Source organism: Neoarius graeffei, chromosome 17, assembly GCF_027579695.1.
Source record: "Neoarius graeffei isolate fNeoGra1 chromosome 17, fNeoGra1.pri, whole genome shotgun sequence".
Lineage (NCBI taxonomy): Eukaryota > Metazoa > Chordata > Actinopteri > Siluriformes > Ariidae > Neoarius > Neoarius graeffei.
Window position 1 is genome coordinate 6594446 of NC_083585.1, and position 11456 is coordinate 6605901.

The window sequence follows — 11456 nt, forward strand, 5'->3', positions numbered from 1 at the left end:
TCTCCTTCTCGTACGCTTTATCAGCGGCCTTTTTCTCCTCTTCAGACCAAGGTGGCTTTGTCCCCGTCTCTGGCGGTTTCTGTACACCTTTCAGAAAATTCCACATCACAACGTAGCTTTGGCAGATGTAAATGTAAACAACAGCAAAAACACGTGTTTAAATGGGCGATAATGTGGCCACATCTATTGAATTTGATAACGTGATGTGACAGCGGGGGCGTGGCCAAGCGGCGGTCTGTGAATGGAGGGCGGAGTCAGGGAAGGTAAGTGATGGAATCATTGCACCTGATGGGGATTAACCTGTTTGTGTATCTTCCCCAGTGACCACACCCTTTAAAAGGAGAGGAGAGCAGAGAAAGGGAGCTCTCCCCAACCAGAACATGTGTGTGCATGCGCGCACACGGCTGGGAAGTGATAAAAGGCTGAAAAGCGAGCAATAAATAGTTCATTGAGAACTTAGTTCTGGCCTGCTGTGCTTCTGTGCTCCACCCACCTGGTTCAATGCGACACGTGATTTACCGCGATATTCAACGAGATACGTTTATATGCATGCACAGTAGTGAAAAAAACGACAGCCTGACTCGTACACGATATGATTCGGAATTCTTCGGTAGTTTCCGTTCTGCCGATAAACACATCGATTAACACGGACACGGCACACACTTGATATGTGGCGCCTTTAGTTGACGGTGTGTGAATCTTCGCTTCATATATATCTTTTATTTTCAACTAGCCAGCCAGGCTGGCTAGTGACAGGAATGACCTGCCAAATGACAAATTAAGTCGCCTCGGGTGACCAGACCACCGCGAATTTCGAGCCCTGAAGGGAGTTTACTCATTTACGCTGAGTACTGTAACTTCTGCATAGTGACAACTAGCCATATGGTGGGGGGGGGGAATCCAGCTAAACCCCTGCTGCAACAGGCCCTCCTAAAACTGCAGGGCATGTTTTACAAGTACCATGCAACTATCTGAGGAAATTATGATTAAAACATTGATAGAATTAGACTAAAATTAAAATTGAGTTCCATTGATGTAATCTTGACCAAAAAAAAAAACTAAAATGTAACTATTTTCAGGACACAAGACTAAAAGTAAATTTAAAATCATTTAAATTAAAGATGAACACTGCTACACTGAACTAAAACAACATTAGCGCCCAAATAAATATTACTTGTACAGATTAAAAATATTTTATATAAAACCCATTTAGGGACAGAACTGACTTTTAAAGTTGTGTATTTTTGTAGCTGTCTGTTTAGAGACCAAAACACAAGGGACAGATATTTATCAGAGAGGTCTGATTCACAGCACAGCTTTGCCATGTCAGAAGTAAAGCCTTTTTATGAGAAACCTTTCCTTTGCCTAAATTCTGATAAAGCCTTGCCTGCATTTTCCTATAGTTAATAAATTAATCTCAGAGCTTGTCAGCTGTTTTGTGAATCTTACGATACAGTCAAAAACCTTTAATTCAGCCTTCATGAGGCTTAATAATATTGGCATGAGCCATTGTTCTTGTTTCTGTAAACCTCATTTAAAGCCATATATTGTGTAAAAAAAAAAGTAAATGTGGTATTTTTCTACAGGTATACAGGAGCATGCAGTGTGAAGAATACATCGATGCCAAAAGAGAGACGCATGTGAATTGGATGAGGTGAGCAGTACACCAGCTGTTGGGTCGTTTTAGTGATTTGATTTTACAGCTCCTCATTTGTTGGAAGAACTTTATCTTCATGTCATTGATATCTCCACTCTGATCTGATTTTTACCTTTTTCTGAAACTTTGCCTCACTCTTTTAGGTATGTGAATTGTGCCCGTAATGAAGAAGAACAGAATCTTGTGGCATTTGAGTATCAAGGGGGAATTCTGTATCGTTGCTGTCGATCCATTAACCCAGGACAGGAGCTCTTGGTGTGGCATGAAGAGGAGTACACCAAAGAACTCAGTCCTGCACCTACAGAAACAACCAGACAGCAAGGTGTTACTTTTGTCCAAGAGGTTATAGAGGTTATTTTCTGCATCATTTTGTGACGTGTTTCTGGGATGAAAGCTGTTGTACAATGCAGTCTGCAATAACTAGAACATTTCCCAGAGAACTCATTTTGGCCTGTTCCACCAACCAGGTAGGTGGTCTTCATCATATGACTGTGACCAACCAGAGAGGGCGAAGTCTATCAGCTTCCTTTGAGACACGTGAAGTTGGCCCACTGCATATCTTGCTATTGTGAAACTGACTACAGTGGTGCTTGAAAGTTGGTGAACCCTTTAGAATTTTCTATATTTCTGCATAAGTATGACCCAAAACATCATCAGATTTTCACCCAAGTCCTAAAAGTAGATAAAGAGAACCCAGTTAAACAAATGGGACAAAAATATTATACTTGGTCATTTATTTATTGAGGAAAACTATCCAGTACTACATATATGAGTGGCAAAAATATGTGAACCTTTGCTTTCAGTATCTGGTGTGACCCCCTTGTGCAGCAATAACTGGAAGTAAACGTTTCTGGTCACTGTTGATCAGTCCTGCACACCGGCTTGAAGGAATTTTAGCCCATTCCTCCGTACAGAACAGCTTCAACTCTGGGATGTTGGTGGGTTTCCTCACATGAACTGCTCGTTTCAGGTCCTTCCACAACATTTTGATTGGATTAAGGTCAGGACTTTGACTTGGCCATTCCAAAACATTAACTTTTATTCTTCTTTAACCATTCTTTGGTAGAACGACTTGTGTGCTTAGGGTCATTGTCTTGCTACATGACCCACCTTCTCTTGAAATTCAGTTCATGGACAGATGTCCTGACATTTTCCTTTTGAATTCACTGGTATAATTCAGAATTCATTGTTCCATCAATGATGGCAAGCTGTCCTGGCCCAGATGCATCAAAACAGGCCCAAACCATGATAGTACCACCACCATGTTTCACAGATGGGATAAGGTTCTTATGTTGGAATGCAGTGTTTTCCTTTCTCCAAACATAACGCTTCTCATTTAAACCAAAAAGTTCTATTTTGGTCTCATCCGTCCACAAAACATTTTTCCAATAGCTTTCTGGCTTGTCCACATGATCTTTAGCAAACTGCAGACGAGCAGCAATGTTCTTTTTGGAGAGCAGTGGCTTTCTCCTTGCAGCCCTACCATGCACACCATTGTTGTTCAGTGTTCTCCTGATGGTGGACTCATGAACAGTAACATTAGCCGATGTGAGAGAGGCCTTCAGTTGCTTAGAAGTTACTCTGGGGTCCTTTGTGACCTTGCCGACTATTACACACCTTACTCTTGGAGTGATCTTTGTTGGTCCACCACTCCTGGGGAAGGTAACAACGGTCTTGAATTTCCTCAACTTGTACACAATCTGTCTGACTGTGGATTGGTGGAATCCAAACTCTTTAGAGATGGTTTTGTAACCTTTTCCAGCCTGATTAGCATCAACAATGCTTATTCTGAGGTCCTCAGAAATCTCCTTTGTTCATGTCATGATACACTTCCACAAACGTGTGTTTTGAAGATCAGACTTTAATAGATCCCTGTTTTTTTTTTTAATAAAACAGGGTGCCCACTCACACCTGATTGTCATCCCATTGATTGAAAACACCTGACTCTAATTTCACCTTCAAAATAACTGCTAATCCTAGAGGTTCACATACTTTTGCCACTCATATGTAATATTGGATCATTTTCCTCAATAAATAAATGAGCAAGTATAATATTTTTGTCTCATTTGTTTAACTGGGTTCTCTTTATCGACTTTTAGGACTTGTGTGAAAATCTGATGATGTTTTAGGTCATATTTATGCAGAAATATAGAAAATTCTAAAAGGTTCACAAATTTTCAAGCACCACTGTATATAGTAAACCACAAGATATTATTGTAGTTTTATTCATCATGCCCAGTTTAACCAGAAGTAGCGTAAAATTCATTCCCTGTGGATCCCGAGTGGCACAGCAGAAAGGTGTTGTCCTTGTCATCCTCCCCATCATCCAGATATTGCCACTTTCAAATCCTGATGATGCCACAATCATCTGTGGTTGGGAGCTCAAGAGAGCAAAATTGTCTGGGCTCTCTGGGAGGGAGAGATGGCATGCTCTCTCTTCTCTGCCCTGTCAGTTACACTGGCCAGTCATGGGTGTGTGAGAGCACATTTAATAGGAAGTAAGTGGATTGGGCTTTTGTCCGAGTGTGCTTTACAGCCCCCTGACATTGTATGAGTAAAACGTGGTCAACTGGTGTTTCTTGTCTTGGAGGAAGCACATGATAGCCCTCCCTGGTTGGTAGCTGTTATGTGATACTGGAGAGGAGTCTGATGGGTGGGAATTGGCCATGGCTAAATTAGGGAGAAAATTGGGGAGAAATCGGAGGGGGGGAATGCCCTGTCACAGCAAACACATAATATAGGATAATGTCAGACCTCTCCATATTACAGAAACACTGGGGGGGCATTATAATACCTTTTATTGCAATATAACCAGCTGGCTGGAAAGAAGTTTGTTGAACACACATGCAGTGTGTCTGAACCAAGCGAAGTTGTTAATTGGATAATGCAGATGTCAGTCAAACCCATCAACCATTAAACAAATCAATTGCAACACATTTGCTTTATTTCAGGAGCATATGTGAGGATTATATTATCAAGCAATTTAACAAGCAATAACAATTTTAGTATTTTTATGGAATTCAATAATTCCACAAGAGTCATACCATGGAGGAGAACTTTTTAATTATGTTAAATTTTAGCTCCTTAAAGTGCATATCACGGGTAAATTCAGGAGCAAGATCAATGTCATTTCTTTTTTTACCTTGCGCAGTACCAGAAAAATTCAGTTGAAATCAAGCCATTTGAGGCGAATTGGTCTGCCTCTGAAAAAACTTGGCATTTGGATTTCCCGCCAAACATTGATTTTCGTGACGTCGCGTGCGGGACGCCTCCCTCTGAATCCTACGTCAGCGCTGGTTTGTTTATGAGAAAACGACCTGGTGGTTTTCTGCAAATTTCTTCAATGTTATCACGTAATTATTAAAATGGTTAACAGATGTATCGTAGGAGGGTGTAGCAACACCAGTCATGATGGGATTACTCATAATTTTCCAAAAGACCAGACAATGAGAGAGAAATGGGAGTGCTTGGTCTACACAGGCTGTGCACTGAAACCGTGCAAAGCTTGCACAGCCTGCTGGCGCTTCTGCAGGTAATGTCACGAATCTGGCTCCAGACTCCCTTGGGATTTTTCCAGATGCATTTTATTATTATTTTTTTTTTCTGCTGTCGACAGATGCCCTTGTGCAAAATTACCCTTCTGGATGAGTGTGTAAAGGGACATACTTTCATATTAAAAAAAAAAAGAAATTGGTCCAGGATATGCACTTTAAACTCTTGCAGCTGAAGAACTTCAACATGTTAAGGAACAAATAGGGTCCGATTGAATTAATGAACAATTAAACACATGGAGGTTTGACTGCTTTATTACTACAAATCACATCATGGCATTCTTCAAATACTGCAGGAAGGAAATTCCTACACTACTGCAGAACTACTTGAATGCAATCTGAACCGATGCAGTGTCCCTTTTTTTTTTTTTTATACACTTACATTTAAATTAAATGACTATTGTTATATGTCTTAATTTATGGATGTTGGCTTGCTTTCATCAATTATTTTAATATGAATCAACTGGTTTTCACAAAATCCCACAAAACTTAATTTCATGAAATTTGTGTGTAATGGAAATTAAAGGTCTCATTGCATTGTTTTTTCATTAATTGTGCGGTGGTCTCAAGTATGAATGAATGCCCTGTGAGCCGGTTTTGGTGAAAAAAATGCTGTGGTTCTCCTGTTTCAGGCTGTTCTAGTTTGCTGGTGGAGTGGGTGGCAGGAGAACAACAGGATTTCAGCTCTTATTCATTAATATTCATGACGTAAATGTGTTACCTCTGATTGGCTAACAGCACTGTGATGCTACCTCCAGTGGGTCAGAACAAGCGGATGTGGGTGTCTTGGTAAAAACTGTTTTGATTGGCTATTATGGTCTCGACATCGATGTTTTGACCAATAGCAGTGTAGATAACACGAATTTTACATCACATTCAACGAGATTAAAGATGGCGACTTACAAATAATGTGTAAACATCGTTGGAGTTAATGAAGTTTGGACAGCATGAAGGAACAAACCCCAACCCCCCGAAATTAATAAAAAAAAAATTCTCAACAGATTTGGCATAATATAAAAAGGTCGTTTTTTTATTCAGAAAAAGCGGAAAACTCTCATCCCTGCCTGGCTTGTGACCATGTCATGCATGCTAACGTGGAGAATATGAACATGCTATTTTGTAACAAAAACCTTCAAACAAAAAGTTCATGTTTTACTTACAGCTTGTGAGCTGGTGGTCGATCATCTTGATGGCACAGATCCAGGGATTAAATGCAACCTCGAAGAAAAACCACTACTGAAGGCACCAAAGTTTGAAAAGTCACTGTGGTTGAAATTATCAGAACACAGTACTAACGTTGCATTACACTTCGCTGGTGGTGTTCCAAAGATAAATTCCAACCATTTCTTCTTCACCTCTTCTATCTTGGGCAAGAAATGCAATGTTGATGTGTTACTGCCACAGATAACACAGGCACGAACTTGTTCAGCCATGTTTTCAACTTGCTGTTAGGTCCTCTTCATTAGCTACTGACGAGATGGGCTCTGCTATCTCTCCTTGCACTTAAATCCGAACTTTCTTCCCGTGGGCGGTCACAAGCCAAGGTGGGCGAGGCCATGACTACGAATTTTCGAACTTGCGCAAGTTCGTAGGGCTTTTTCAGATGTGCTCGTTTTCCCAACTATTTTCTTGCATAGGCTAATACAGGGAATGGGAGTAGAATTACATTTTCACATCTAGCATGCATATGCAACTCGGAGTGAACTATGGTATTTCAAAAAGAGCCAATCTTAAACGTTTTTGGTGGAATGGCACCTTTTAATAAGTGTTTTAAACTTGACAACCTAATCCATATATAAAATCCAGATAGAAAATATATAGATTTGCTTGTGTCAATGCTACTAGAAACTATTTGCAAATAAATCTATTCATATCCAGTTTGATAAATAAGGCCCATTTTTGGATCTTTCAGAACCTTGAATGTGAGGGCTGAGTTTCCTTCTCAATCCTGGATGAGATGTAAATAAGGCTAGGCTTTCCATTACCTAGACTTGACATGATGTCCAACAGGAACCAACAACTCCCCTTTGGTCGCTCAGACCCACGGGGCTATGGCCAATGCTGTGCATAGCTGCTGTTCCAGGACCTTATTGAATCTCCCGGTATTCCAAGCTCGAGGCTGCTGTAACTTAGTCCGCAAGCTTTTGTTTTTGTCTCAGTCTTAATTCATGTAGAATCTTGATTAAGTTTCAGTAAAAACACTCCTTACATTGGGTTAGTGGTGTTATATTTTATCTTGTTGCATTTCATGTTCAATTTATTTTTGTCCTTTCGTTTCTCCAGAAGTAAAGAACGCTCTGCTGCAAGTCTTTTCCTGCTCCACATGCCCTCGTTCCGATGCATCTCAAATTTACCTCGACAAACACATCCAGAGATGCCACGATGAAGAGGATGCGAGACTGCGAGAATCAGGAGAGATTAAATATGAGCTTCAGATCCCCTCCAAATGCTCCAGTCGTCAGCCAACATCAACTGATATTATCCATTCTGATACTTCCCATAATGATATACAGAAGGAAATTCACCACTGCTCAGATTGTGAAAAGAGTTTTAGTTATCAGAATGCACTCAAGACACACCAGCGCATTCACACAGGAGAGAAGCCGTATCACTGCTCACAGTGTGGAAAGAGTTTTACTCATCAGAGTGCTCTCCAAACACACCAGCGCATTCACACAGGAGAGAAGCCGTATCGCTGCTCACAGTGTGGGAAGAGTTTTACTGAACAGGGTGCTCTCCAACGACACCAGCGCATTCATACAGGAGAGAAGCCGTATCACTGCTCACAGTGTGGGAAAAGTTTTACTCAGCAGAGTAATCTCCAACGACACCAGCGCATTCACACAGGTGTGAAGCCGTATCACTGCTCACAGTGTGGGAAGAGTTTTACTGAACAGAGTGCTCTCCGACGACACCAGCACAGTCACACAGGAGAGAAGCCATATCACTGCTCACAGTGTGGGAAGAGTTTTACTCGTCAGAATAATCTCCAACGACACCAGCGCGTTCACACAGGAGAGAAACCGTATCACTGTTCACAGTGTGGGAAGAGTTTTACTGAACAGAGTGCTCTCCGACGACACCAGTACAGTCACACAGGAGAGAAGCCGTTTCACTGCTCACAGTGTGGGAAGAGTTTTACTCATCAGAGTGCTCTTCAACAACACCAGCGCATTCACACAGGAGAGAAGCCGTTTCACTGCTCACAGTGTGGAAAGCGTTTTACTCATCGGAGTCATCTCCAAATCCATCAGCGCATTCACACAGGAGAGAAGCCGTATCACTGTTCACAGTGTGGAAAGAATTTTACTCAGCAGAGTGATCTCCAACGACACCAGCACATTCACATAGGAGCGAAACTGCATCACTGCTCACAGTGTGGGAAGAGTTTTACTCAGCCGAGTGCTCTCCGACGACACCAACGCATTCACACAGGAGAGAAACTGCATCACTGCTCACAGTGTGGGAAGAGTTTTACTCAGCAGTGTCATCTCCAACAACACCAGCGCATTCACACAGGAGAGAAGCCGTTTCACTGCTCACAGTGTGGGAAGAGTTTTACTCAGCAGGGTCATCTCCAACAACACCAGCGCATTCACACAGGAGAGAAGCCATATCACTGCTCATAGTGTGGGAAGAGTTTTACTCGTCAGAGTCTTCTCCAACGACACCAGTGCATTCACACAGGAGAGAAGCCGTATCACTGCTCATAGTGTGGGAAGAGTTTTAGTCATCAGTCATCTCCAACGACACCAGCACATTCACGTAGGACAGAAGCTGTATAACTGATCATGGTGTGGAAAGGTCTTTGCTTATTTAGTTACATTTAAGACCTTCAAGTGCACTAACTCGGAGACATTGCATGATTTAAAGTTGTCAAATTAAATATGGTTATTACAGTTTTGACTGAAAATGACCTGTACTTTGAACTTTATTCATGTTACACTGGTCAGTAATTTTTCAGAAGTTGTCTGCTTCAGCGATGGAATTGGCTATTATGAAATTTGGTGTGTTGAATTAGAAGTGACAGTTAATCAGCTGATTTTTAGATTTTATACTTATGTGCATTGTGTAGATCGTAATGTTTTAAGTATAAATTGTAAAACTAGGTCTTGTGTGTTTATGGTTGGTTTACATGATATTTCACCTGTTCTCTTTATGTAACACTAGAAAATCAGCAAAAAGTTTATATAAATAAAATGTATTATGAACCAAATTGCAAAAAATAAGTACTGAATAGGTTTAGTCCTTGTTCTGTGTGTCTGTGTGTATGCAATGGGTTATTTATTTATTTATTTATTTATTTATTTTGCAGCTTGTCTCTTGTCAAGCAAAGACTTGATCTCGAGTGCATAGCACTGTATGATTTTTTTTTTTTTGAGCTGATATGACCGTTTGTTCAGCAGAGTGATGTCAGTTGACTGATGATTGCATCATTCATTGTTTTGCAAAAAAAAAGTAAGTACTATCCAAACCCACTCATAGATTTATTCATCGAGCCAATCTTGAAAACGAGCCAGTGAACAATTTAAGTTTCATTTTTGTTCTCCGCAATCTTGAATTAGTAAAGCTTGACTAAATTTCAGAAGCATTTTGGCTGTCGGCCAGTGTTCTGTGACTTTTAAAATATGTAACCTTATAGTGATGTTTAAAATGAGACTATTAATGTTTTCTTTTGCTCTTAAGTAGTCATTAATTACCACCATACAAATAATCTATGTAACTATCAGTGTAGTACTGCAGTATGAGACTGACTATTCATGGAATTATTACTGATCAGAATTTTGTTTAATGGAAATGTCGATCAAACCAAATGAGTACGGACCACTTAAATGAAGCTCGTCCAACTACATGCATCCACCTCGTCTCACTGGTTTAGGAGAAGGCATCAAAGTTGTTTATAATAATCTAGGAATTGTACAAAAACCTGAACAAAAATTCATTATGCTTGAACTTCTTTATCCTAATGTATGTAGCTAAAAAAAAAAATCAATGCAGTTGAGTCAACTAATTATTTACAGACCCTTGGTTTGTATTCTGAAGTTCTTTCTGAATTTGCGGAATTTCTCAAACCTGGTTGTATCTTTTAGACAACAAATTAATTGTTAGCGATATTATTTGTTTTGATCACCTGGAAGACTCTGAGAACAGCATCCGTGTCCATTCTAGATTCAGTAGGCGTGAATCAGAATGTCATAGGACCTAACCCTATTTTTGTTCAGGTTTTTGTATGATTCCTAGTGGTCACACTCTCGATCTAGCACTTGCATTTGTATTAAATATAGAAAATGTAGTCATACTTCCACAGTCTGATGCTCCCTCAGACAATTACCTCATCTTTTTTTAAATGTCTTAACAATAATATATGCACCTTTCACACTATCACATCAAAAGTACATTCACAGCAACTACTACATAAAGTTTTATCAGTAGTTTCCCCAGAGTTATCAATTATGATTGGATCCCCATTAGACCTAACAGAACTTGATCAGACAACTGAATGCTTCGAGTCAACATTCTGCTTTACTTTAGATAATGTAGCTCCACTTAAAAGAAAATAATTCAGGAGAAAAAAAAAATAGCACCTTGGTATAACAATCACACATGCACCTTAAAACATACAAAATACATGTAAAACTAGAAAATGGTGTCAAACAAAATTGATAGTATTCCAATTATCATGGAATGAGAGCCACTGGAACTCCAGAGACAAGCTTCTAATGCTGTTTGTTCAATGTTTCTCGCCACCATAATAGAAGATGATAAAAATAATCTTAAATTTTTATGGGATACTTTAGCAAAATTAACTAGGAATAAGACCACCACAGAAACATGCAAACCTTCATTATGTAGTAGCGATGGCTTCATGAAGTTTTTTCAATGGCAAAATTGGAAATATCAGGCAAAAATATCAAACTATTAATTTGAAACTAGACAATTTGATAAGTATCCAACATTATGACTATGAGCAATTATTTGTATTTTACACTCCTTAAAGATACCGAACTACTTTGACTTATTCAATCAAAATCTTCAACTTGTGTACTTGCCTATACAATTTTTTTCACCCCTTACCTATATGATTCTTTAAACAGGACACCAGAAGCAATCAAACCTCTTTTTGAAAAACAATCAGTTATTCTTTTAGCAATGGCTATGTACCTAAATCCTTTTACCTAGCAGTTGTCAGACTCTTGATTAAAGAATCTAACCTCAACCCTTGTCAGCTGTCCCATTATAGGCCAATA

General features: G+C 39.7%; 1 pseudogene; it reads left to right on the forward strand.

Moving 5' to 3' along the window:
• The first annotated feature begins 1592 nt into the window (after nucleotides 1–1592).
• LOC132901324 (gastrula zinc finger protein XlCGF26.1-like) lies at nucleotides 1593–9325 on the forward strand (annotated as a pseudogene).
• The last annotated feature ends 2131 nt before the right edge of the window (nucleotides 9326–11456 follow it).